Raw genomic sequence first — 27,465 nt, forward strand, 5'->3', positions numbered from 1 at the left:
AATACTTTCATTTTCAATGCACATACATATTATATAAGAATTATAACAAAAATGCCCAAAGGCTTCAAATTTCAACTATGAAATGACAAAAACATAGAATGAAGAAAATATATCGCTGTCCCCACTCAGCAGATGCAACTGGTGGGTCTAAATCAAAATCTGAGCCCAATTCTGAATTACTGCCCGTATAAGGGGCTGCCTCAGGCAATGGAATCCCAACTAACCCCTCTTGTGTCTCCTCATCAATCTGTATAGCATCTTCTGAATTAACATCCCAATGTAATGCTGGAGTCTAATGATACTCGGGAGTTTGGCGTTCTTGTAGCCGCAAGGCACTGTGTACTGGCACCAACTTCTCCAATCATCTAGAGGTAAGTTGTTCCTCTTGATTTATTCGGATGAAGCTATATGTGGACCGATTCCTCTCTGCAGCAGAGGAATTGGCAACTTGTGAAAGAAGGTGAATGGCAAGTACTCTCAACTTTGGTGCATCCTTGCCATGCAACATCCATCACCCTATAGGGTTGGATTGAGCTAGTGGATCTCTATCCAACCTTGCCTTTGCTTTCCTGAAGTTTGGACCACAAAGATTGGCAAATGCAAGCAAACCATGTGTAAAGTATAGCAGATTTCTCTTCAAGATACATTTTGCAAGGGCCTTCATGAAGCCTTCTCTCAACTCTTTATTATGGGATGAAGGCACTCACCAAGGTCTCACTACATATCATTTGGGATTGAGAGCATAGGCTACCCTATGAAGCAGGGTGTTTATAATGTTCCACTGTTGCGTCACAATGGGTTTATGATGCTCACAAAATCTTAAAGTAGAGTCCTTGCTATGAATTGCTTGCTTCATCTGTACAAGCATGCTATCAGAAGTCTCATAAATCTCTTCAAGGTTAGGAGAGTCAGTATCGACATATCTAACCACTTGTACAATAGGCTCAATGAAGGAGCAAACATATCTGCAAGTGCAAACTTGTTACAAAAATTAAATTCATCAAAAAGAATGGACATGTTTCACGAGTTAGAAACATATATCAAATTAAGAATTTATAAATTAAATAATAAATCAGGAATTTTCTTACCTCATTGTGGATCACCAATAATCAAGGATTTTTCAAGGTATTGTTCAATGCATAGTTGAAAAACTCGGACTCGGCAATGACTTGGCAAGCCCAAAAATTTTAAAAAACTCGGGACTCACAAAAACTCTGGAAAAAACTCGGCAATAACTCGGTAACTTTATCAAACATTTGAAAATACAGTCATATTAACTAGTTATTCATTCATATAATCATATTACATTTTTATTCGCACTAAAAAACCAGATGAAAACCTTGGCGCATCCTGTCTCATGGCCAAAAAATAGAAGTTGCGAATCAAATTTGTAATTCCTGATGAGTTTTTCTCGAGAAATAGGGTTTAACCCGCAAGATTTTGTGAGTATTTCCTCAAAAACGCTGCGTGTTTTTATAGAAACTTGGAGCCGAGTTTAATGGCGAGTGACTCGGCTAGGGTTTTGACCCTCGAGTTTTTGAAAAACCCGCAGAGTTTTTCATCTATGGTTTAATGCACAGACACAACATGGGGTCCAAAAAATGTACTTATAGGCTAAGTCACAGAAATCGCCGTATTTCAAGCATGAAGGTCGATTTTGATCGAATTTCAAACCTTTTAAAAAAATACGTTCAAATTCGGCCCAAAAATCGTACGGCCAGATGTCATTTTTTGAAATTAAAGCAAATATTTAAAAAGCGTTTATTTTGAGGGATTTTTTAAACGCGTTTAAGGTTTTAAAGATTGTCAGTGTATTTTTTTTATAAAACGTTCATCACCGCCGCTGTAAACATAGAACTCCCGTTGTGCGTTGGTCGCCATCGCTATACTTTTTCGGCGATCGTTATCTGCTGGGTCGCCATCTGCTAGGTCGCCGTGCGTTATCTGTTGGGTCGCCGCGTGTTGTCTGTTGACTGTCGCTGCGTTGCCTGAAGGCTCGCCGCCACCGCTGTCGCCAAGTTCCCAGTTCGTTGTTTGTTGACTGTCGCTGCCGTGGCCAAGTTCCCAGTTCGCAATTTCCAATTCACAGTTTTGCATTGTTCAGGTAGGCGCCCGCACGATTTAATAATTTTCCTTTGCCATTGATATTTTTTTTGGCATTCGATAGTTATATAGTTTATTTTTATAGTTTTATTATTTTTTTGTAGTGTAATATTTTTTTTTGAAGAAATATTATTTTGTGTTATTATTTTATTACAGTCAGTTTTTCATTATTATAAAAAAATATATACAAGCATTATAGGCATAATACTTGTATATATTTTATTATGATGATTTAATTATTTTTATTATAATGTATTTTATTATATATTTTATCACAATGACTTTTATTATATATTTTATTACAATGACTTTTATTATAGTTTAGTATAAAGGTGGAAGATTTTTTTATAAACGTATTATAATATTAATACTTGTATATATTTTAATTATTTGAAAGCTTTATTACAATTATTTTATTATATATATGTTTTGTCGAGTTAAATACAACAAATATTATATTTAAATAAATTTTTAAACTTATTGAATTATATTTCTTTTTGAGCTAAAAATTAACATGTATATTTTTTGTTTTAATGTTTTTAAATAAAATTTAATCCATGTTTTAAATATCAAAAATCAATTTTCTTCTAAATTGGACAGATTGTAATGGCTCCCAACAAATCAACTTCAGAGGGATGGAAACATGTGACCCGCAATGGTACTTTTCTTCATTGTAACTTGTGCCCGAAAGTTTATATTGGAACTTTAACAAGGATAAGGGACCACTTGCTTGGTATTTTAGGGGGTAAAGGTGGAGGTGTTATTGCATGTCCAAATGTGTCCAAAGAAATTAGAGCTATTTTAGAGAAAGAGCAAGCCTCTTCGATTTTAGAAAAGATGCAAGTGGCACAAAATAAACAGATTATTGAAGAGGATGTGTCTAGATCCACATCTGTTATGTCTTCCTCTTCGAGTCTACCCAAGGCCACATGGGCATCCAAAGAGAGTGGAACTTTGAAAAGTCTTTGGAAACCAGTAGAGAAACAACAGGTGGATGATGCACTAGCATATTTGTTTTACACAAGTGCTATTCCATTCAATGTAGCTAGAAATCCGCATTTTCGAAATGCAATTCAAAAAGTTGCAGAGTTTGGCAAAGGGTACACACACCTCCTACTTCTGAGGCTTTCAGGACAAGTCTTTTGGAGAGGTCAAAAGAAAGAGTGACTGAGAAACTAGTTGAGGTCAAAGCCTCTTGGAAGGCAACAGGTTGCACCATATTGAGTGATGGATGGTCAGATATATGTCAAAGGCCACTGATCAATGTTTTGGTGGCTTGTCCTGAAGGTGTTGCATTCTTGAAAGTGATTGACACCATGAACCACAAGAAAACTTCGGAATACATATTTCAAATGTTAGAGGAAGCCATTCTTGAAGTAGGGGTGGAAAATGTGGTTCAAGTGGTAACTGACAGTGCAGCAAATTGAGTGGGAGCTGGAAAACTGATTGTTGAGAAATACCCACAAATATATTGGAATCCATGTGCAACACATTGTTTGGATTTGTTGCTTCATGATTTGGCTAAGTTTCCATGGATACATGAAGCAATTCATAGAGGGAGAGCAATTGCAAACTTCATAAGAAATCATCGTCTCACATTGAGTCTTTATAGGCAGCATGCATCTAGGGAGTTGTTGAGGCCTTGTGACACAAGATTTGCTTCATTTTATATCACTTTGAAAAGAGTTGTTGAAGAGAAAGCAGCTTTGAGATCTGTTGTTTGTTCCAATGAGTGGGAAAATTCAGCACTTTCTAAAAGTGCCAAGGGCAAGAACATAGAGCAAATTTTTTTAAATAGTAGCTTTTGGGAAAGTGGAACAAAGGTTTTGAGTATATGTGAGCCAATTGTTGGTGTGCTTCGTATGGTTGATGGTGACAAACCTTGCCTTGGCATGCTTTATGAAAGCATGGATCGTTGTAAGGAAACTATTCAAAGAGCACTAAATAATGTAGATGCAGAGTACATGGAGATATGGGTAGTAGTTGATTCCAGATGGAAAATGATGCACACACCTTTACATGCAGCAGCTTGCTATTTGGAGCCTAAGCTATTTCATATTGATCGACAAGCTGATTTGGAAATTATGGTAGGGTTTCATGAAGCCATTAACAAATTTGAACCAGATCTAGCAATTGCATCTCTAATCAAAGACCAAAGTTGGCTATACAAGAGAGCAGAAGGGTTGTTTGGAGTAGCAGGAGCCAAATATGATATGACACGAGATGCAGTACATAGTTATAGATGGTGGATGAGCTATGGAGCACAAACTCCTGAACTTCAGCACTTTGCCATTAGAATACTAAGTTAGGGAGCAAGTTCATCAGCTTGTGAGAGGAATTGGAGTTGCTTTGACCACATCCATTCCAAGAAGAGGAACAAATTGTTGTCTGGAAAGTTGGGAGATCTTGTCTACATTCGCAGCAATTTGAAATTGTTCATGAACAAATCAACAAGTTACTCCACATCTTCTTCACAACAATGCATTCCACAAGACATAGAAGTGCCAGTTGCAGATGAGCCTGACTTTCTTGATGAGGAGTGATACAAATGATGATGCTACACCACCTGAGCCAAGTGCTCTTGATGACTTGAGCTTTTTTGAAGTTCTAAAGTCTTAAATTTTTATTGTAACTTTTTGAAAGAAAACATCTTCGCAATCGTGATTTCACATGTTTATTATGGTTTATGCTACACCATCTGAGCCAAGTGCTCTTGATGACTTAGAGCTTTTTTGGAGTTTTAAAGTCTTAACTTTTTATTGTAACCTTTTGAAAAGAAAACATCTTCGCAATCGTGATTTCACATGTTTCTTATGGTTTATATTTTATAAATGTGCCATCTTTTTATAATGACTTCAAATCTATTTAGCAATGTTAAGCTATTTTGATAGTTTATTAGAAGTATACATATATTAAAAAAATAAACAAAATTATACAAGGCAAGTTTTATCCGTTTTTTTTTTCTCGAATTTTTCCCTTGTTGAATTTCATCCGAATTTCATGGTCGTTGAATTCGAATTTGAATTCGAACCTTGTGACTTAGCTTATAGGCACACTCCACCATCAATCGAGTTAACTTACACATGGGCTGAATTGGTCACTACCTGTACAACATTAGAGGCTCCAACCTCTTCTATGGCATCTCTCAAAATCTGAGCTTGGAAGGTTGCATCTTTCCGTTTCCTTAAACAATCTATAGCTCTAATATTGATGAGTGGCCAATGTTTGATATTGGTCCAACCATCCATGATTATGAAGCATCCATCCCTTATCCATCTGTCTTATATCTTTCATCAAGACGAGTACCTTGGAGTACTCTTTATCAAGCAGACTGGTGTGTAGCATATGTTCTCCTAGTGGAACAAATGAGGAACCAATAGCTATCACAACTTTGAACATTTGTTTAAATATGGTGAATGTGCCACATGAAATGGCATGGCATGGGCATAAAAAAACTTAGCATAAAGGATTCAGCCATATTTCATGATTGTATGTTAAACATATTTGCAACGGTAGTAGTTCTCTTCTTTCCCCTAGATGTAGAACTGTCTCTCGCATGAAAGTCAACATCCATGGATCCTGTAGGCATTAACACACTGGCCAACGATCTTTCAGCCCTTGACTATCTATCCACTCGAGATTTCAATAAACTCTCATATAGCTACCCCTATATTGTTTTTTGCACAAATGGCACTCCCATAGTCTACTCCCTCCTTAATTTTTTTCTTATCTGTATCAACTCTTGATGCAAATTGCAATAGAGGTTTCTTGGGGTTAAATGGGCCTTTTGCATAGGTTTTGAGTTTTTGAGGACATTCAAATGGGTTTAAACTTGCCAGCCCTGCTACACTCCCACTCCCTGAAGACCTCCCAATGGTTTCCATACTTCCATCTCTATGAGATCTAGATCTATTTTTTCTCTTGCATTTGAACTTCAATATCCTCACTATGACTACTCCTATTGCAGCTCCTGATTTTGTTTTATAAGAATTTTAAAGAGAGCTACAATTTCAAATTAAAAAAAATAAGCTCACTATGTCTTCCCTATGTATTGAAACACATGAAAAAATGCAAAACAAATTGCAAAAACAAATGTAAGATAAATAACTTACCTCAAGTGTACTAGGTTTGTTGCTCTAGTCTCCTCCTTGAATTGTTGTTCTCTCCTTGACCACTTGCCGCTCTTCTCTTACTTTTTTGATAGTAAAATGAATGAGTTTTGTTTTTTCTTTTTTGTTGTTTTGATGGGTGCATTAGGTTAAGTTTTGTTTAATGGGGTGGTGGAGTCCTTGTGGGCCCGCCCACCCCTTTTTTCATTTAAATTTGTGTTTTTTTTTTAAAAAAGCGTCCAAATTTGAGCTGGGCCCTAGCTGTCCTCTATGCCGCTTGAGCATTTTTTGGGCGTTTTGGAAACGTTTTCGAATTTTTGTAGAGAAGGGGGGTGAGGGGACATTTCTTGGATGTCCCCACGTCCCCAAAACGTCCCCTACAAGAAATTCCCCTATAGGGGCAGGGGATTTGTTGTTGTGGAGCACAGTTTGCTGTTAGTTGGGGAGGGGAGCCGAAGGTTGCCCACCCTAATTGAAAGCGAGCATAGGGCCATGTAACTGTCATGTTGCCATTAAAAGATAATCATTGGGGTTAGCTTGTATTTGAGAAAGAAGTTTGTAATGACTATGTGGGCTCTAAATTTTGAAATATTTTCTAATTGAAAATTAACAATCATATTGAATTAATTATTGTGTGGGTGTCTTCATCAATCAATTGAACTTAGATGAATGAGGCCTCCAAAAGGATTTGTAGGAGCTGTGGAAGGGCCCAACCCTGGCCATGACCAATGGGAAGAAAAGCATTGGAATTACCTATGAGCAAAAATATATAAGATAAATACTTCTTTTTCAACAAGTGGAGTACATGGAAAGTTTGCATGACTCTAAACCTAAGTTGCCGGTTCTGATTCTGGCTCGGGTTCAGGTTTGCAGGTTCGGCCAATTTTTTTTTTTGAGGTTTTGGGTTCGTTAGTACAAAAACATATAAAAAAAAATATACATATATATGCAACAGTAGTTAGGTTCAAAATACACCACTATGCTAATAGTCGAATAACATAGCAAAATACACCACCATATTAATAGTCAAAACTTGATTGTCGTCATGTATATACCAAACTGATGGGTGTTGATGTGTGAACATGGTAGCCTAGTTACTGCCTCTTGGGAATGTTATTCACTTCATCTTGTGGAGCCTTGACTTGGACGTGAAGCATCAATGGGTTTAGTGTGGGGAAACTCAAGGAAAAACCATGTTATGATGGGCCATACAGTTCTAGGCATGTTGTTTCAGCAGCAAATCACAAGCAGAACTGTAGGTGGTTGTTTAGTGCAGCAAACTGAATGTTTTCAATCCTTCGATGAGTCTTGGTATGAGATGGAGCTAATATTCAAGGTGCTGGTACAGGTTGAGGCTTTCTAGAATGTTCTTGATGAATTTGGAAATTAGCTGGGTGAGCTTACTTGCTTTCCTACTTGATACAGATTGTTCCCTATCCTTTATTGGTTTATAGCTGTCCATTCCTGCAGTTGGAGGGGTCTATTCAATGCTGGGTGTGTTCAAAAACTTATTGCAGACTTGTAACTCACTATTTGGTGCATGTTGGAGACTTTGATAGGCGTACCTTGAAGCATAATTACCCTGAGGAGGTGCCGTACAATTCATAGCATCAACTGAATTTAACATGTCAGACCTTTTTGGCAAAAACAATAACACTTTAAAAAAGTAAAAAAGATTGACTTCAGTGCCAAATTCCTCCCGTGTTCCTTGAAATTCTCCAAAATTCTGCCTAGGTTCTTCCCAGATTCGCAGGGCTGAATCCACAGGCTGTGGGCAGGATCTTGTCCGAACCTAGAGGGAACCGGACCAGGACCAGGATCCGGGGGGAACCCGGACTAGGACCCCGGGGATCCCCCTGCATTTTGCAATGATGATTATAACTAATGCTAACTTTATTCTCATTATCTTTCCTCTGGCATTTTGCATCTTCTTAATACACGATGAACACCTGAAAGATTAGTCTTGCAAGCAATCAATCAACAGCAATAATAGGAATCTATCTAAATGCTGATGTTTTGAACAGTCATCGAGTTTTGACGAGGTGATAATTGAGTCTCCTTGTGATTTGCAAATAGGATTTCCTTTACTTTAAATTTTGATAGTTCCATAATCTTGCCATTTGCTGTAACTTCCATTTGAATGTATGGAGCATGGAAAACTTATATGTTACAATAACTTTTGAATGCACAATATCCATGTTTCTGAAATTATTATTGAAATATCCGGGACAATTATGAACTGTACTTGTATTGGAGTAGATTTCTGTGCTGTCTCTGAACTGGTGTGTTATGGTTTTATGCATTTTAATCTATAAGGACCTAGGAAGATAAAAAAATCAGAAAAAGGATTCACTTCCAGAGTTTTCAAGCTTCAAAACAACCTTGATGGAATCTGCAGTGTGAAACTGTCAGTTCCTTTAGGTGCTGGTTATGAAGTAATAGATCTCATGAATGGGTTACTTTCATCCTGTCTCAATATGTGAGAAGATGAAGTGTCTAGTTCAACTTTGTCTTTTCATTTTTGGGCACTGAGGTACATGGTTAGCGACCTCCTTTAACTATATGTAGACATAGAAAGGGCATATTAGATCAAGGAGATAAATTTGAGTCTTGAAGCAACTAGAAGAAGAATTCCAGCTGAAAAGTAAAGTAGCAGGCTTGACAGTAACGAGGGCAACTTAAAGATGTAACTCTTTTATCTGTAGTTGTTTGTTCTGAGCAATTGGAATTATGAAGGCAAGCAATTGCTGCTGCTACCAACTGATTTATCCTCATTCCAGGGTTTTTTAGGATGAAAGTCTTGTGTTTTATTGCAAATTTATTTACTTTCAGTTATTTATTTTTCAGTTCCAAATGACATTTTAGACCTCTAATAAACTCTCATTTGAGAGATTCAAGTTGCACAATAAAATATTGTGTTTTGTACATTTCTACTAAAAATTAGAGAAATTATAGAACATCTTGGTTTTGGAGCAGATTACTAATCTTTGGGAATTGTTAAGAATTTGTATGACAGTGAGCAGATTTTTGAAGGATATAGAGTTGCTACCTTGCAATCTATAATAGTCTTTTCAGAAATGGAATAAAGAGGTGAGACTGCAGAACCTGGATGACTTCAATGCACAAGTGGTTGCCTTGGAAAGCAATTTGGAAAGCGTAATGCAAAACAAGAAATGAATGAGCCAACAACAAGAACACACAAAATGACAACATGAACTGATGGTTCAAGATAAGTTCTTTATGCACTTCACTGTAAGTGCTCTAGCCAAGAAGTGTGGTATTGGAGATGATGGAGGAGATTAGGCGGTTAGGGATACGTTCTTGGAAGAGAAGTCATCAGAAAAAGCCTAGGTAAAATGTGAACATATCCCATTCAAGGTTGAAATGAAAGTGGACATAAAATCTTTTGAAGCACGGATAAATGTTATAATTTAGATACATGGATTCAGCCAATGCAGGTATATTTTAGTGTGCATAATGCTAGGGAGGCACATAAGCTTTCTTTTGTACGTTTCAAAAAGGAAGGACATGCTTTTGAAAGCTGGTAATATTTGGTTACTTTTGGAAAGAAGATAAAACCCTATGTAAGAATTTCTGTTCAGTTGGGCATAAAACTGATCAAAAGATTAAGTTATATGTTAAGCAATATGGTGGACTAAGTGTCAGACTATGCTACAGAATCATGAAGACAAGCCATGTTGTTTGGGTTGGAAATGGAAGATGAAGATGTAGTAATAAAATAACTTCGATGTCTTCTCACCCACCCACTTTTGAAGAAGGGTATTTGTTACTAGGCGAAAAAACTTGGATGGGGCACATTTCCAAGCATACTGCATACGGGAAGAGAAGAAAGATTAAGGAGAATTGTCAAAGGAAGGAAAGATGACCAGTCATCCTAAGAAGGAAAAGATCTTCGAAAAAGGTAACTACAAAGGTAAGAACATTGCCATTGTTGTACACCAATGCAAGAATTCTAAAAACCATTGTAGTCATTGTGTTATGGATGGATATACTAATGCAAAATGTTGGAAGTTGTATCTAGAACTACACTGTAATGTCCCCATCCTAATTTGCCCTAGAATTTGACCAATATTACAATTACAACAAATTAGGGTTAGGGTTACATCTTACCAAGTAAATATTATCTTTAATAACGCGATCTGGAATTTTAAACCTGCAATCATGACATATACAACACACACACGCATATATACATACATACACACACACACACACTAAGTCACCGTATTCGAATTCGAGTTAGGCAACCATAAAATTTGGATGAAGTTCAACAAAAGCAAAAAATTTGACATTAAATTCGCCTTAGATAATTTTTTGTATATATAAATAATGTATTTAATAAACTATTAAATTAGTTTAACTATTATTATTTAAAGAATAAATATGTTAAATTAAAAATAAATTATATAATTTAAAAGTTTTATTGACATCTTAGTCAATATTTAAATTAAAAATAGAAATTTTGACAACGTATCTATTAAATTTTAATACAATTAAAACAACAATAGAAAAACATAAAGGATAAAGTATTTTTAAATGAACATAATACCTAAATGAAAATCAATTCACGCGAGACTTGCGACGACATACTTGCTGGGTCACGCTAGACTTTCAGGGCGTTGTTGGTGAAATTTTTTTCCGGTCAGATTTGTAGGGCATCTGGTTTTTTGTGTCGGGGCATTGCCTTTGTTTGGATATGTAGGTTGGTTGGTCGTGTTTGCAATGCACGACGCCACCTCTATTTACGCCTATCACTTCTCCAGCATTGGACATCTGTGGCTCACATTTTTTAAATACATGTTTTATTAAAACCCTAACCCATTTATTGTACGAATTTAAGACAAACTTAAACAAATTTTTTGGTTATTTTAAAAATTCGTTGAATTTCGAATTTCATGGATCAAATTCGCCGAATGCGGTGACTTAGTATATATATATATATTCAATCATTGGGGTTAGGCGTACCACATCATATTCATAGACTACACAAGCACATAAGTGTTATATATATATATATTCAATCATTGTGTAATGTCCTCTACTAGGCTTAGGCTTGTTTTAACCATAATTAAGCTATTTCAATGTACTTATGACTTAAACTAAGTTGATTATGAGACAAATCTATCTTAACATGAATCCAATCAGTGAAAACATAATCTTCTTGCTGATATTGAATTGATAATTCAATCTGATTTATAATTTCAGATTACTTGTTTATTCAAATTACTATTTCTATATATATTTATATTTTATTTATTTTTAGATAGTATCATAATATATATTTTTTCTGCAGAGCAGTTCTTATACAATATTATAGTAATTATAAATTATAATCATCATATTATTTCCTATAATAGTATTATCATTAAGTTCTGCATAAGAACATTATCATGCTTCATATATTAAGCATTCCTATTAAGCACGTCACCCAGAACAAGGATGTTTACTGCCTGTCAGTGAATATGGATCTGCAGATGATAATAATCTCTTATTCCTCGATTCCTTCCCTTGTGCCCCTTTGAATGATTTTGATCCAACTCTTATATGTCCCAAATTGAAAGGATGGCAACCTTTGGAATTGATGAGTCATATCTAATCTGGATCGATTTCTTTCATAACAATAGTTGCCATACTTAATTGCTACCTTCATACCGCTTGCAATCGCTATCTTAATTATTATAATCTCTATCCACTAGTTATCATTGTGCCTCGTCATGGTTTATACTCGTTAGCCATGATACTGATTAGTCTATTTATCAATTGGGATGGTGAATTAGAGAGACAAGTATTGCCATTCGATTATTAATAGTCAAGACTAATCATTGATTAGTAAACTTTACTAGGTCGAACTTATATTCGTTTAGTATTTAACCTCTAATCACTTCATGGTTAATCAAGTCACTGACTCAATCCATCGAGTAGTCAATCTCCAATCGATATCCATAGGCTTATAATTCTTAATCTTTGTTGGCTAAATGATGTTCCTTATCAACTCATTATTCATCGACAATGGGTCTTAGGTCTCTGAATTGTTCTGCTGTTCATTAGTGCACCATTCCATTTCCCCAGTGACTAATAAGGAATTTGCAACACCGTAGCTACGATACGTATTATTCTTCACGGCAATTCCGAAAGATATATTCATGCTCTATCATATTTGGGAACATCTATCGCTCTGTACATGATTCTTATAGAGGATAGATGCCCCGCCATTATCTGATACCCAAATCTTAATATAATTGCTAACGTTGGATGAGGGTGTTGTCTTAATATCTCTAATGAAATGATTCCAGCTACAATATAATCGTATCTTCCTTCATCGGTTTGTTCTTCACTATCTGCTTGGACAATCATTGTGCTCATTAAAACCTTCGATATCACTTGTGTTAATGTTTAGTTTGTGTATGATTCTTTGGACGACGATAATAGGTTTATTCTTATCACAATTCTGGTCAGTAGATGGTTGACGATATAATGTCCTCCCTATCTCATTAATGGTAGAGCAAATTGACAGTATGTGAGCTTTGTTGACTTTTAGGCTGTGCTTGTTCACCACAGGCAAACATCAGATTGTTGCCTTCCCAATCATAGACGATAAGATTTTATCGTCAACCCCAAGCACCTGTTCGCTTTTTGCGAATTTCATGTATTCATTGTGTATGAAAGACTACAAGACAATTGAATATATATGAGGTAAGGCTACCTAAAAGACCTCAAGTTGGCCTTATTGATTTGACGTCAAGACTAGGGTTAGTCCTACTTAATTACAAGTTACTTATTTAGGGCCAGACCAATACCTTTATATTAAACATATAAGCTGCGCATTTTATGGAGAATTGCTAAGGCCAATTAGCAATTCCAAGACTAGGTCGGCCCTCGCTAGGGATCCGACCTAGCTACATGTCAACACTCCCTCTTAGCTAGGGAGGATACATCCAAGCAAGTCACATCATGGCTCTTCCCATGAAAACCAAGTGACGTTCTACATCATGAACTGATATGCATCATGTAATCCACATCTATGATATTCATCAAGCATACCTGAATTAGAAAAATACATCATGGACTTCTTCCATGCTATCCATCTTGCATTGCTCGTAGTGGATGGATCCAAAATCTTACTATGCACACCTACAAAAAGTGAGTATACATACAAAATCATAAATACACATCATGGACTTCTTCCATGATATCCGTCTTGCATTGCCCGCAGAGGATGGATCCACCTTGCATTGCCTGCAGAGGGTGGAAGAGATCTTTCAACCTTCTCCCTGAGAAGGATAACTACCATCTTGCATTGCCCGCAGAGGATGGCTCCACCTTGCATTGCTTGCAGAGGGTGGAAGAGGATTTTCATCTCAATCTTCTCTTTTAGAGAAGAATACAACACCACCTTGCATTGCCCGCAGAGGGTGGAAGATACAACTAAATGTATCACTGGGGTTGATACTCCCTCTCAACCAAAGCTGTGTTTTCCACAACACCAAGAGTATCTCTGAAATATTCAAACTTCACTCTAGCAAAAAGCCTGCTCATCTGTGCTGATGTATTTGAACTATATGGCACTTCTTTGTACCATATCTTGAATGAGTCTCCACATGCTTTGACCTGTCATGAAACACTAGATTGACAGACATCTTCATACAACTCTGATTGTCACAATGAATGACTGTGGGTTCCCAAGGTTGTCCAAACAAATCAGCAAGAAGTTTAATGAAGCCACACTGCTTCTGTAGTGGTAACACTTGCTGCAATATACTCAGCTTCAATTCTGATTATGTATTCAATTCTGAATTGCAACAATACAATGCTTAGCTCAAATCATGTGACTCAGATCTGCACACTTGAATGAATCAGAGCTGCCCCTTTTAATACACCAGGTCTGCACTTCTATATTCACCAGGTCTGCTCTTTCATTACAACTGAATCTGCACTTTCAAGTTTGCTTCAGGTCTGCAAGTATGAGTCTCTCAGGTCTGCACTTTAATGCACCATCTAACAGCAATAAGCAGCACCACAATTCGCTATATCTTCCTTGGATGAATTTGCCAAGTTCACTAATTATTTTCGCACACCAAGAGGCAGATGAATTTCGCTAAGAGCACGAATGAATGATTGTGTTTAAACTTGCCAAATAGCCTTTATTTATATGGTGCATATACCCTTTTAAGTCGGCTTATTGAAATATATATTTTGGCGCCAATTTGATTTGAGTGTGGCATGTTCATTATAGGACTGGTCCTATTTAGGAACACACTATCTTCTTTGGCGTGAAGGGTCCAACACTGCACGTTACCCTTTGGCAAAAGGGCCTAGCCCTTTAGGGATTCGGATGTTGCCTTAGGCAATCCGAATCCCCCTTTTCCTTAGCCTAGTTACAAACAACACTCCCTCTTAACTAGGGAAGAAAAAGAATACATAATCAGAACCTTTAGAGTTCCATCTAGCACACAAGCATAGAATTACATCTTCCACCTAGCACACAAGCATAGGATGGTTCTAGCACACAAGCATAGAAAGTGTGATACACAAGTGGGTCTTTACATAATTTCAATTTTCCATCTAGCACACAAGCATAGAATGGAACCTTCCATTCTTGCACACAAGCGAAGAATGGACATTGGCTGAGAGCACTCACTGCATAACAGGTGTTAGGTCTAGTGTTAACTAGATACATCAAGGATCCAATCAACTATTTGTACTCAAGTGGATCTGCAAAATCAGAGTTAGCCGCACATACTCAACTTTTCAAGTTAGTTCCCATAGGAGTAGACATAGGTTTGCAATCCATCATTCTAAATCTTTTCAAAACATTAATTGATTTAGTTTGATCTTTATCATACTTCTAATCTTAGAAGGAAATGCGTTAGACCTAAAAAAAACCAAAAGAAAACCTAAGCTTATCGAATATTGTGAATTCTTCCATCTAGTATTTACTGAGGAATGTAGGGAATGTAGGACTCCCTCTTAATCCTTGATATGAGATACATAATATAAGAATCCTATTAGGGAAAACAATCATAGGATTTTCATAAATCAGAAGAATGCTAAATTTCCTTTTCCTTTACTTTTACTTTCTACGAAGGGAACCATAGCATAATGACATATCGTCAGTCATCTCTTTAAGTAAGGAAATGAGCTGAAAGCTTGTATAGGCTCTCATACCTATTCCAAGCTCCGTCTGAAGCATAATAGTTTAAGACTTATTGACATCAATATTAGAATCAAACATGATTAATAATAGCATGAACATGATATAAGCATATATAAACTTATCTCTTTTACCCACGTCCTTAAGTTGTTTCATGAATCTCTGGTGGCTGAGTGGTCTTTGGCTCTTGCCATCTACCTTTAGCTTAGAGACGATGCTCAGAATGTTGGCATAACAACCGAAGTTGTTGATGGTCAAATAATGTGCATGACGGTGAACTTTCTGAATAGCCTACACCCCTTGACCCTGAGAATTACCTCATGATGTGAAGCTGAAATGTCAATACTGAAATCATACATGATTTAATGATAACAAAATTTATTCAACCATATGAATACTTATCTCTTTCTAGGTTGGTCTTCTACCAACGTTTTGGCTCAGTATCGGAGCTTCCAGGCATACTGAAGTATCTAGCGAAGATGGCTGCGTGGCCTTCGGCCCTCGCCATTGCTCATTGTCTATCTCCATCTTGGTGGCGTCAACATGCCAAGCCACCAAACGCTTTCACTGAATCGACAAACGATCAAGAATGTTGACCATGCATTGTGATCATATTCTGCGATTGCTAGTTTCTTATATTGCGACCCATTCAAGTGCGAATACAATGAACTCCTTTCGGGGTTCTTACACATACAAACACCGATTAGGGCTCTTGGCGAGCACTGTGGCAACGACCATCCTTCCAATTCTGAATGACTATGACAAGGCAAATACTGCGGACATACCCCTATGATCATACACGGATACACCCTACGATCAATGAGATCGCCGGGAGTAACTTGCGATCACCACCTTCTGCGATCTCCGTGTATCGAGATGAGTCTCTATACGCCCCTCGATGCACTGTGATTATTGATATCACCTTACGGTAGATGCGGCCTCCATGTGTGAATACGCCTGCTATGATCACCACTGCGACCTTGATGCCTCCACGACTCCTGGCAAACACGATAACTCCATCACTACTTCAAGCTTCCACCTTGTCGCGATTAAATGATCAGCTGGGTGATAAAAAATGTGAATATTCCCATGGTGATCATGGTGCAGATTATAAACATGTCCATGGGCACCTCCTTGTTGTGCGACAATAACCATCCATGGCTCACACTGTAAACACGCTACAGATGCATATGCGAATACAATACGGATCATGCGAGTCATGTTGATCACGCAAGTGCCACGAACAACCCTGTGATTAACGCCTTTAAGTACACATGATTCTACAGACATGGTGATTACTTCCACGAATGCTTACGAATACTACCTCGAATCACTGTGATCGTGGTGCGACTACGATGGACTGATCACTCCCCTGCAACCACGGACTGTTAGCGTAGCAGCAGAGACAATGCAGTTAGTAGACTGGGCATTGGGAGGGCGGTCATGGACCACTCCATCGATCTACATCTCTCCAATAATGGGAGGGGAACCTCGTATTTTCCCTAGCAGAGAGAGCAAGCAAATTCTCAAAGTGAGGTTCCTCCGAGAGCGTCAGCTCTATGAGATGCGGAAGCGCACGAAGCTCAAAGCCGCAAATCTTGAGAAGCCATGGGAAATCACTCGAACTACTCATGCTCGCACACTTTTCGCTGTCACAACGGACATAACTGCGATACACCCGCACACGAACTTAGCCTCTGCGATTGTCTTCGAATACAGTCCACCATCATTAGCGATCAGGCAAACACGAATAACACGAATACGGAGGCTGCGACTTCACCACCTCGATGCAAATGCTTTTTGCGATCACAACGACTACCCTTGACTATACGGTGATTGCCAAGCGAACATTGAGATTGTCACACTGCGACTGCAACTCGCTCAGGCCGCATCCGACTAAATCTACAATTTAGGAAAGCCGTAGCTCTGATACCATGTTGACTTTCGGGCTGTGCTCGTTCACCGCAGGCAAACATCATATTGTTGCCTTCCCAACCATAGACGATAAGCTCTTACCGTCACCCCCAAGCACAAGTTCGCTTACTACGAATTACATGTATTCATTGTGTTTGAAAGACTTCAAGACAATTGAATATATATAAGGTAAGGCTACCTAAAAGACCTCAAGTCGGCCTTACTGATTTGACGTCAAGAATAGGGTTCAGTCCTATTTAATTACAAGTTACTTATTTAGGGCCAGACCAGTACCTTTATATCAAACATATAAGCTGCGCATTTTATGGAGAATTGCTAAGGCCGAAAGGCCAATTAGCAATTCCAAGACTAGGTCGGCCCTCGCTAGGGATCCGAACTAGCTACATGTCAACAAGCTTGGATGCTTACAAGTCTTTATTATTTATCATCCCTTTTGATCATTCATTAACTCTCGTCAAATTTTAATTATATTTAAATTTAATTTTAATTTTAATTTTTATTCTTTTGTATATTAATTTTATTATTAAATTATACTTTGAAGTGGGGACATTACACATTGCAGTTAGGCATACCACATCATATTCATAGACTACAATGTAAGGGTTTGGAACTTTGGAGGAAGAGACATGATGGGTCCTCCCGAAGCCATTTCTACACCAAGCTCAAGAGTGGATGTCTACCACAGTTGCTTGGCGGCTTGTACTTGCTTTGCCACCAATGTCTCATCTCCCTAAAGACACTTGCCATCTTGTGGAGTTGGGCAGGGATCGTAAGTGGGTTACTTGGCTCTCTACATAAGTGCCCTTTGATCCTAGGAGCCATTACAGTCAACTCTAGAACAACCTACTTACTTAGCCTTGTATACCCTTTTTGCTTACATCCTAGGCTCTTGGAACAAAAAGGATTTCAGTCAATCAGGCATATTTTATATTCTATCATATAATCATACACTTAAAAGCATTATCTATTATGCATAAGCAACATGTATATAAATTTATATATACCAGTAGCGGTTGTGAGAGTATAGAGTGCTGAGAAGGGCAGATCTGAAAATAATATCAGACTGCTGTTTTAATCCTGATCTGAAGATTAATTCCTTTGATGTATTTGCTGTTGGAGGACTAGAGGTTTGATCTGAAATTCCTTTATTTCCTTTATCAGAATTATTTCTCCTTCAATCTGCTGAATGTCTTCTTTTGTGTGATTGTGCTTGAGTGTTTTCTTCCTCCTCAAATGAGACCTTCCCTTTATATCTTCCATCGTGAGGGAGAAGTCACACCCCTTCATGATGCCTCACCTTGGCAAGGGTCACAAGCTTTCACAATTACCACCTTATCAAAAGGGTCACAACATTTCATCATTTGTGTCCTTAAAAGTCACTTCCTTATTTACTGCCCATTCCTTTCTTCTTCCATTAACCTTCGTCAATTCCTATTTTTCCTTCCTTGTTCCTCCCTTCATTCCATAGCCTTTTATGCTATCCTATTTTATTGAGGAGACACATCTCTTGGAAAAGAGACATCCATTTAAAGGGTCATGCCTCCTCATTGTTGTCTTATCAGATCTGCACTTATTTAAATCAGATCTGCACTTATTTAAATCAGATCTGCACTTCTAATTCCCTTACGCATTACCCCCCTCAAATGAGGTTCTCTTCTCCCTTTTATATCTCATGTTTGAGGGAGTTCAACTTTTCATTTCATGTCTTTTGACCCATTCATTAACTCAATTAAATTATATTTTTTTATATTTTGTTTTAAATTTTGTTTTTCTTCTTTTGTATTTTAATTTTTTTATTATTTATTAAATTCTATTCTATAGTGGGGACATTACATACGCCCAAAGATGACTTGAAGAAGTCCATGTAACCCTTAGGGACGAAGAAGAGATTGAGGATTGTTTAGATGTAAATGAAAGGCTATGATTCATAAACATGAAAGCCAAAGATGCGGAAAAGGAACAAAAGGAGAACGCCACAAAGTGTATGAAAATAAAAGTGAACGCCCTTGTTGATCTTGACTCTCAATGCCATCTTATTTTGGCTGATATTATAAAGAAACTTGGGTTTAAAACATATGATTATCTTCACCCATATCCTTTGGGTTGGGTGAATTAAGTTGTGGAGATTCAAGTGACAAATAAGGGTAAATTTTAGTGTGGTATTAATTTTGATAGATTTGATATAGTTCTTGGAATTTCTTATATATATATTACAGATGCTATTCTATTAGAGGGGATAACAAATATACATGGGTCTAGAATAAGTTGAACAACATCATAAAGGCATACCATACCAAGGCAAAAGTTACCATGGTATGTGGCAACCAAGCTCCTAAATTAACTGAAGAATTTGAGTAGTTTTGTTTACATCTTTTGAAAGATAAACATGATCGCTAGATGTTTGCACAATTATAAATAACAACGCGCATAAGAAATAGTTGGATATTATGCTAGCATCATTTTAGGAAGTTTTTGAAGCGCCTAAGGGATTGGCACCTAGAAGGGAGGTAGAGCATGAAAGGCAATTGCTTATTTAATTATTGTTACCTCATATTGTTTTTTTTGTATTGGTAGTTTAGTTGGAGAGCAATGAGGTCAAGAAACAATTTTTGGAGCTGTTTGATCAAGGGGTCATATGACTTTGTACTTAACCATTTAGCTCACACAGTTCATCATTGTTGTGGTATGAAAGAAGTTTGGCTCTTGGATGATGTGTATTGATTATCGATAATTAAATGAGATCAACATAAAGAGCCATTATCCTCTCCCACAGCTCGATGACCTGTTGGTCTTGTTACAAATGCCAAGTAGTTTCTAAAGTTGGATCTCAAATCAGGACATTGTCAAGTTTGAATGAATGAGGATGCATAAACCACTTACAAAACCATGCAAGGTCTATATGAATGATTGGTTCTTCAATTTTGTGTATGCAATGTTCCAACAACTTTTATGAGATTGATGGATAATGTGTTAAGAGAATTCTTAGATATGTGTCATAGTGTATTTAGATGATATTTTAGTTTTTAGTGCCATGTGGGAAGAACATCTAATATACTCAAAGCAAATTTTGCAAGTCTTCAAATGGAAATTTTGATGGATGCTTTTATGGTTCATGATATCGTGCGATTTGTTTTTGGGTTTACCAATGGCTTATAGTAATATGGGATTGCCTTGTACTCCTTGTAGAAGGCACCTAATTGTGCTACAAACAAGGGTACACACCCTATCTCTTGTAGGATTTGAATTTGTAACCTCTCTTTGAAGAGTACAAGTTCTCCACCATTAGGCCAACTCAAGATGTGTCAACTTGAAGAAACAAAACTATTGGGTTATGTGGTTGGAGGAGGTGAGTTAAGAGTAGTCCAAGTCAAGGTGGAGGCCATCACTAATTGGCTTACATCAAGGAGTGCCATAGAAACGAGGAGCTTTGTAAGTAGTTCAATACACGAGGAAATTCATTCTATATTTCTAAGCCCTGGCAACAACTTTACATGTTAATTTGATCAAATTTCCACAATCCATAACTGAATCAGTAAGCTGTTTCTGGATTTGATTGTGTGTATCTTTTTTGCATCTACAAATAAAATGTTTGGGATCACACTGTGATCCATCATCAGGATGAGAGAGAGTGTCAAGAGATGTAAAAAATAAATTGCAGACCAAGGCTCACTTAAGGGGTAATTCAAGGGGGGAGGTTTTGGGAGGAAGCACAAACAATGAGGAGGAAAGGATACAAAAACTTAAAGAAAAAGAAGGAAAGGAAAATATTATAAAACAAAGTTGAAAAAATACAAAAATAATAATCAAATCCGGAAACAGCTTACTGATTCAAGTTTACATGTGGTTGCAGCCAAGGGTAAGAGCTTCCATTGGAGCAAAGAGCTTGATGATGCTTTTGAGAATCAACCATTGTTTATTGCTAGTGGTTACTCTTTGTAAACATTTCAAAGTAGAGACCACTGCAGGTGATGCTATGGGTGCTGTTTGTTAGGAGTTAAACTAGTTTGTTACCACCCACTTAAGCAGTTAGAGGATATCTGATTTATGATAACCAATTACATAAACTAGCTTTGGCAGTCAAGAAATGGAGATGTTATTTGTTGTGGATAATAACAGCCAACCTTTAAAATATTCGCAAGCACAAAATGATTTTATAAGCAAAAACACTACACCTGGATGGAATTTTTGCAACATTTCCATTTTGTTATTGTATACAAAAAGTGGGGCACAAACATGGTGGCAGATAAGCTATCTAGGCCACCTATCTAAGTTCAATTACCAAAAAGGTATATGACAATGAATATGTTCGCGATTCTGATTTTGGGGGACATTCAAGCAATTGCAAACTGAAAAGTTGCTGAGAGTGAAGAAAATTTCTACCTCAACGATGTGCTGCACTATAAGTTGGGCAAATTGTGTACACCAAATGAACAAATACTTTTATTGATGAGAAGATTATACCTTTAAAGTTGTGTGTCATCTTGGAGTTGGTAAGATTTGCTCATTTACAAAGGTATGTATGTGGACCTAAAATGCAGTAAGTAGCTAGATTTACTAGAGGTTGCCATCAAGGAGAAAGTGGATGAATATGGCTCATCCTATGGACAGAAGGCCATGAGAAAGTTTTGCCAAAGGTTTTGTAGGCAGTTTATGAGTAAGTAAACATGGACGAGATTATCTTTTTGTAGTTGTCAATAAATGTAACAAGATTTTTTTCATGCAAGAAGTCCAACACTAGAAGAGGAAGCAGAATTGTTCTTTACAAATGTTTGGGTGCACTTTGGGCTCTTATATTGGAGTATAGCTTTCCATTCATAAACTGATGGACAAACAAAGGTGACAAACAAAATATTTGTTAGAGCTTATTAGGGGCTATAGAAGCAGGTGCCTGTTGTGACGTTTTCACACATCGCCCCATTGCAAATGGGGACCCTTGCTTTTTTTTGCTTTTTAGGGTTTGTCTTTTTAGGTCTTTTAGGGTTTTGTTAGTTAGCCTTTGCATTTTGAGTGCTGTCGGGGAGATCAATGGGATAGCAAGTCCGGCTTGAGTGATGTCTTGATCCTGAAATTTGGCTAAGTCTGGAATGTCCTGAAATTTGGGCTAGGTTTGATGTCCTGATCCTGAAATTTGGCTAAGTCTGGAATGTCCTGATCCTGAAATTTGGCTAAGTCTGGAATGTCCTGATCCTGAAATTTGACTAAGTCTGGAAACTGAAAAACCTCAAAAAACTAGATTTTGCAATATAACTCCCAGAGGTCTGAAACCACTCTCAAACATCCTGAAAGTATATATGGAATATAACTTAAAGTATAAGAAAGAAGAATCTTTCTTATACTTAAATGTTATATTCCATTAAAATTGTCCTGATAGAGAGTTCGAAAAGTCAAATTTCGCTCCTGTCCTTCTCCAAGGGTCCAGAGCGAAAAGCGCTCCTGTCCCTCTCCAAGGGTCCAAGGCGAATCGCTCATGTCCCTCACCAAGGGTCCAGAGCGAAAAAGCTTAGTGGAGTCATTCCTGACCTTGTTTGGACGAATTGAGACATCAAAGGCATGGTGAAGGACGAAATGAGCATGATAGAGCATCCAGACTTGATCAAAAACAATGAAATGATGAAGTTTTTGCCTAAGAAGGTCAAATTCGCTCCTATCCCTCACTGAAGGACCAGAGCGATTTTCTTTATATGCACAATTTTAGACCTTTTTTGGACATTAACTTTTATTCATAGCATTAAGTAAGATGATATCTTCCTTAGCCAAGACTTTTTTTGATGAAAATTGTAACGATTTGGCCTAGAGAGCAAATTTCGCTCCTGTCCCTCAGTGAAGGACCGGAGCTTAAAGTCTGACATTGCTTTGTCCTCGCAGGATTTTAACGACTTGATGATTTGAAGAAGTCCAAAGAGATGCATTTTACCAAATGAATATAACTTGAAGTGCCGTCGTGAAGAAAAATGAACCAAAATGCAAAAATCGCTCCTGTCCCTCAGTCAGGGACCAGGGTGAAGTCTATTGTAGCTCCCGTCCCTCTCCTAGGGACCAGAGCGAAATTCTTCATAGGGTATGCACTGGGCAAAGATCAAGCAAGTTTTATGTTCGAAGGCAAGAAAGGAGGTGAATTGAACCCGTTGAAGATAAATTGAAGATTATAAAACGTCAACAAGGGACCCAAATGCCCAAGTTCGCTCCTGTCCCTCAGTCAGGGACCAGAGCGATTTTTACTTTTGACAAATTTCTTGTCAAGTTACAATGATTTCCAAGCCAAAGATGAATAAGATGGGGCGCAACAAGACCATTGAAGATAATTTTTGAAGATGGCAAAGTGTAGTTGAGCTTGAAAGTGCAAATTCGCTCCTGTCCCTCACCAAGGGACCAGGGCGAAATTTTGATTATCTTGCCTTCCACTTAAGTTCAGGACCACTTCAAGTCAAGGTGAAGGGTGGCAAAGGCGTTTCGATGCATCTCAATCAAGCACAAAGTTACAAGGACCGCCAAAATGAAGGATTTGCACTTAAATACCTAAGTTCGCTCCTGTCCCTCAGGCAGGGACCAGAGCGAAATTTCCATAAAGGCCTAGATTTTGAAAGTTGATCACATTTCAAGTGTCCAAGGGGATCAAAAAGACTTTATTTTACATGATGAAAACGGTGGCAAATTAATGGAAGCAAGGACAAGTCCAAGACATTCAAGTTCGCTTCTGTCCCTCTCCAAGGGACCAGAGCGATATTTATCATAGTGGTAAAATCTCTCAAAAAAAATCACGTTAAGAAAAGATCATGCGAGGTGGTAAAGGGTCTAAGGTGTCTTAAGGGGATGATATACAAAGGTTTCAAACGTCGAGAGATTATCAATTGAGCCAAAGAGGCTATATCGCTCCTGTCCTTTGGACAAGGACCAAAGCGATTTTTATTAAAACACTCATGTTCCTTCAAAATCATGACAATGCAAGGACACACAAGATCAAGGACATTATTTAAGAGGCAATGAACGAGGAACCAAGGTTGAAAGATGACGCATTTTGACTAGGGCTTCAAGTTCGCTCCTGTCCCTCTCCAAGGGACCAGGGCGATGATCCTTCAAACATCCATACGCCTTGTGGAAGTCAAGTAGGACAAGCGTGGAATGAAAGAATAGCATTGTTTATCCTTTACAATGAAGATTGAAGTTCGAAGTTACAAAGGTCAAGGAGAAAACACTAGGATCGCTCATGTCCCTCTCCAAGGGACCAGGGCGATAATGGTCATAAAAGGCATTTGTTCACATAAGCAAGACACTCAAGCTCGAAGGACCCAACGAAAGTGGCAAATTCAACGTGGAGATGAGGACTTTGAACGTTAAAATTGCAAGAATCAAGACCAAGATGATGGATCGCTCTTGCCCCTCAGTCAGGGACCAGGGCGATGAGGTTTGTATTTTTTTTCATCTTCCCATTTTGGCTCCAAAACAAACAATTGAATTTATTTTAAATGCTAAATTCGATAGGTTTTGAAAATTTAATTAAGTGGCATTTAAAAAATAACGCATAACATTTATTAATTAATTTTGCCTATTAAAAATTAAAAAAAAAAATAATTATAAAGGCATAAAGTTAATTAATTATAAAATCAAGTTGAGCGCTGGGGTTTATTTTGTCAAGGTCGGCCATTATTATTTATTTAAAATCGTTTTAATTGCCTCATTTTATCAAAGTCGGCCTAGAGGTAATTGTGAGAGGTGAGCGCTTATAAAAGGAGGTGTTTATTTCATTTTTAAATCATTATTCAAGCATCCTCTTTCATATGCGATTTGAAGTATACAAAGGAAGTGCGAAATTATCATTCAAGAGGAGGAGTGAATTTCAATAGGAAGGTGCAAGCATTATCAAAGGAGTTCGAGTTTCAAGTTAGGCGAACTTGCCAAGGACATTGAAGAACACATCAAAGATATCCCCAAGGGTAGCGAATTAATAAAGAGGACGTTCATTATCCTTCAAGATCAAGTCAAAGGCTTCAAACATTAATTTTGCCTAGGCAAATTCCTTGTTTTGCATTCTAGAGTTAGCTCTCAAGTGAGGTATGGCGATATTGATTTATTGTTTTGATTTTGAATGTTGATCGTCATAGCCTCAAATTTTGAATTTTGAAATTTTGAATTCCAGTAGCTCAATCTTTTTTAGGAAATGATAATTCAAGGACTTATCATGAGGTTTCCTAAAATTAATTTAATCTATGCTATTCATTGCAAAATCATGTTACTAATTTTGAAATGTTGTGTAGGCATCAAACGAAGATCTCATCAAGGAAAATCAAGCCGGATCAAGGACGGTCTTCGCCGGGACGATCAAGCCAGGACAGGGGCGACCTCTTCCAATCTAGTGTTCCAAGGCGAGGTACATCATCATCCTGCACATCAAGGACACATGGAGTTAGGACAAGGGCTCGTTGAAGAAGCAAATAATTTTAGAAGAGTTAATCAAAGATAACTTCTCAACGCTACCAAATTGAGTATCAACCAAGTGTCAGACGAGGTGGCATCCTAGTCATCACGTCTCCAATCAGTGAGGTCCACCTCAGCATGTCCAGATTCAATGTACTTAACTCATGGAAGGTGGCACAAACTCCGATGTACCTACCCCGGCTATCCATTGGTCGATTTTTCTAGAGGGGACATGTGTCCAAGCAATCCAATTTTATCATTGGTCAAGCATTAAATGTTATGTAATGGTTGTAACAAACCCTAATTAGGGTTTTCATTGTTGAATCTTGGCCATTGATCTCGAATTGATCTAAGCCATCGAATTGTATTGTGGGCACTATATAAGCCCTGGCATTTCATTTGTAAAGGCTAATTAGCAATAGCTAGAGAGTTAGAAGATAGAAAGTAGTTAGAAGTTGATAGAATAGTAATTAGAGTGAGGACAAGGCAAGAAATTGTTGCCATTGATTGTAAACAAACTCCATTTTCATTGAAGTAATGGTGAAGTGTGTCGTTTCTTGCAATTTGCATGGTTTCTTGTTGAGTCTTCAATCCTAGATGGTAGATGATTAGATGAATGGAGGAAATGCGATTGATTAATGGTGGAATTCGTATATCCATACTACTAGCAGTTTGTTGATTGCAGACTTGCCTTGTGTAGTCAACTGGAATCATTCAGCTTAAGCTCAATTTCAATTTGTCGCTTCTTCATTGATATGCATCAACTTGATGGTGTCTATGCCTGCGGTGATGATTTGAACATCATAAAGCTTCCCTTAGAAGATCGCACTAGCCTTGTGGAGATGGTCCATTGATGTCAAAACAAGACCTAGTTAGAGTTTCATCAAAAATCAAATCATTGCTCCTACATTCTTAGTATTAGGATTAGATCTTCTCTTCGCCCTCATCCTTTTTCCATTTTTTCAAATCTAAGCCAGTAAGAGCCTGTGTTCCAGCAAAGCAGATCGGAAGTTCAATCATCAGATGTAAGTCCCCTTGTGATTCCAGCAAATCACATCACACCACGAAGAGCTTATCCACACGTAGAGACCCTACCAAAAGAACATTGGAGTCATCCTAACTGATCCTTCATGCGAATCTTCAGTAGTTAGAGACTTTATTCAAGAGAGGATAAGATGCCTTTGGGTATTTTATTTTGTGTATGATCGTGTACAAAATACACGTCAACAGTGCCCAAGGACGTGGAATTTTTTCTTGCCTTATCTTGTGCACCCTCATACAATAGGGTAATTCATGCATCAACAAACTAGTTACCTTTTAAGTTTTAAGGTCTTTTTGTGTTTTTAACCTACTAATCCAGTTGAACTTGGTTTGGAAGAGCTGGACTGGCAAGGAGGACAAAGTTCAAAATGACAAAAGTGATGAAATTCATTCAGCAGATTAAATGTCCAGCTCAAGGTGAGACCGATTAGAGAGGTCTCAAGAAGCAGTACAAGAACAAGCAACAAAGGTCAGCCTAGAAGGTAAAATCACCAAGATTTGGAAGGCTTTGGAAATGATGTTTCTAGACTTTATCTACCCCCATAGACAAGGATGTGTTCTGTTGTGAACTGTGAGTTTGTGCATATTTGTATGAGCCATGCACGTTGGGTGAAGAACATGAAGAACAGCTGCTGCCCTTGTTGGAAGATTTGGTGAATGATGAAAATGTTTCATCATACTTGCGGATGTAGA

General features: G+C 37.6%; 1 protein-coding gene across 1 annotated transcript in view; it reads left to right on the forward strand.

The window, feature by feature from the left end:
- LOC131039421 (F-box protein At3g54460) overlaps positions 1–27,465 on the forward strand; it is a 65,192-nt gene that overhangs the window by 30,168 nt on the left and 7,559 nt on the right. The window lies entirely within an intron of this gene.

Source organism: Cryptomeria japonica, chromosome 10 (assembly GCF_030272615.1).
Source record: "Cryptomeria japonica chromosome 10, Sugi_1.0, whole genome shotgun sequence".
In the NCBI taxonomy this organism is placed as follows: domain Eukaryota; kingdom Viridiplantae; phylum Streptophyta; class Pinopsida; order Cupressales; family Cupressaceae; genus Cryptomeria; species Cryptomeria japonica.